At 36.4% G+C, this 2,459-nt stretch overlaps 1 pseudogene; it reads left to right on the top strand.

The window, feature by feature from the left end:
• Positions 1–351: 351 nt before the first annotated feature.
• Positions 352–1,713, top strand: LOC140510238 (non-histone chromosomal protein HMG-14 pseudogene; annotated as a pseudogene).
• Positions 1,714–2,459: the final 746 nt, after the last annotated feature.

Here is a 2,459-nt window from a genome sequence, read left to right as displayed (position 1 = left end):
ATTAATCTACTGAAGCAGCATTTTCCCTGTGTTTCACCGCTTGTTTTAAAAGATTTTTTTTCTAAAATAGCATTCCATTTGTGTCTGTGTGTGTGCAGTCATACGCATGCATGATTGAGTAAATATAGCTAATACACACCAAAAAATATATTCTCTTTCTGGTTGCTGAGATTTTCCCCAAACTGCAGGCTCAGAGCTAGACAGAAAGATGTTATCAATACGTACTTTTGTAGCGGTTTTGTACACAGAAAAGAGAAAATGAATTTTTTAAAAATTGCTACTCCTAAAGAGCCTTCGACTTGCCTTAAGTGAGGTGGATAGAAATAGATCTAAATTAGTTTCCCTGATCTAGTTCTCGGACTGCTCCCGCTGCGGGTCCTCGCAGCCCAGCGGCGGGAGGAGGAGCGTCGAGGCCCAGGAGCCCTGCCGGAGAAGAAGCTCCCGCCGCCGCGGCCCTTTCCCTCCGACCCGCCGGTGCTCGCCCGTGTGTGGGGAGAGGGAGCCGATCCCCCCGCGCTGCCAAGATGCCCAAGAGGAAGGTCCACTCTGCAGAAGGGGAAGTGAGGGAGGAGCCCAAGAGAAGGTCGGCCAGACTGTCCGCTAAACCAGCCCTTGCCAAGGTGGAACCGAAGCCTAAAAGGACAGCTGGAAAGAATAAATCTGAGGATTCACACAAAAGGAAAAAAAGGAGCAAAAGGAAAACAAGCAGAAGCTACTAACCAAGAAGAGAGTAAAGATGACTTGCCTGCAGAAAATGGAGAAACTAAAAATGAAGAGGTTCCAGAATCTGATTCAGCAGGAGAGAAAGAAACCAAATCTGAATAACATCTTATACCAAGTGTTTTAACAATTGTCCCTGTTACCTCCCTTCTTGTACAATTCAGAGGAATATTTTTATCAACTATTTTGTAAATGCCAGTTTTTTAGTAGCTCTAGAAACACATTTTTAAGAAGGAGGCAATACCACCTCACCATATTAATTTTTTAAAACATTTAGATAAATGTAAGCCAATCTAAAGTGGCTTTATTTAGATTCCTGTTTAAAGAGATGAAATCATGTGCTGGTTGTCGGTTTGGTTTGTTGTTTGTTTGTTTTAATACAACCAGAAATTAGTAGAATGTTGACTAGCATGGTTTTGTGTGTCGTGCATAGACTTAACATTCCATAGGCAGTTTTGACATTTTAAATGAAGCACAGATAGCAATTTGGAGTTGTGGCCATGAATTTTAAAGCTTTTATTTTAATCTGTATCCATCTTGTCTTTCGGTACAATTGTTTCCTAAATAAAACTGCTCCCTGGTGGTGGATCTCCCTTTCAAAATTGTGTGCTATTTGTGACATTGTCATCTTTGGTAGTGGTGGTACATTTTTTTTTCCAGTAACTTCATTAATGTGCTTTAAAAGACTGGAAAATCTCTATAACGAGTATAGTTTTATCAAATACAGAATTAGTGGAACTTTGCTTTCTTAAAGACCAAATACCTTATGCGTATTCAAGATACTGGTATTTGATAACCTCTTTTTAGGGAGAGTTGCCTCCCTCCAAACTTAAAGTAAGAAAGTCACTGGAATAACAGTTCAGAAAAAGGATTATAACTACATAATTTTTAGACTTTTCTAGCATTTTTTAAATGTACAATTTATTCATAGTGTCTATGTACTGATTACCAAATGAACTAATAAAATCTTGATTATAAAAGAAAATAAATAAATTAGTTTCCCTCTGAGATGATTACCTTGGGTGTCCTTTATTTCTGTTCAATCCTCCTGCAGCAGTTTTGAAAAAAATAACATTACTCACTTATCTAGAGATAAGGTATATGCACTAGAAAGTCAGAATATGAAGGGAAATGTCAGGAATAAGGATCTCTACAAGTATGTTGTTGAGGGGACAATGAAGAAAAATATTAGACTTTTTCCTCAGTTAAACACCTTCTACATCCCCATTGTACTAAATTCATACTATCACTATGAATATAGTTCCTTTTTTTATAAGTTGTTCTTATCCTTTGACCATTTGTCCTTAGGAAAAATAGGTCCAACTGATACGCATTTCCTTTAGTTTTTTTAATAGTCTCTGTATGTGTGGATGGACTGTGATCTCCATGAATGGAACAATTGCCCATACCAATAAGATCTCAGCTTTCAAGGAAAATATTTTATCTCTCTAGACCTCAGAATTGATCCAATCTAGTCATTCTCAAACTTTTTGGTCTCAAGACTCCTTTATGCTCTTACAATTTATTGAACTTTTGTGTTTTTGGATTATGTCCTCTACATACTTTATAAAAATCAAAATTGATAAATTTAAAGATTTTTATTAATATTAAATATCTACTAATGTTAAAAACAACAGACTCTGTATGTATGACCTTATAAGATATATTTATCATAAATTAAATTTTGTTCTGTTGGTTTTCTTTTAATTGTCCCTTTTCTGCAAAGTTTAAAAATTATG

The sequence above is a fragment of the Notamacropus eugenii genome, chromosome 6 (genome assembly GCF_028372415.1).
Source record: "Notamacropus eugenii isolate mMacEug1 chromosome 6, mMacEug1.pri_v2, whole genome shotgun sequence".
NCBI classification, from domain to species: Eukaryota; Metazoa; Chordata; class Mammalia; order Diprotodontia; family Macropodidae; genus Notamacropus; species Notamacropus eugenii.
The sequence above is the reverse complement of the archived record's forward strand: the minus strand, read 5'-3'. Positions and strand labels throughout refer to the sequence as shown.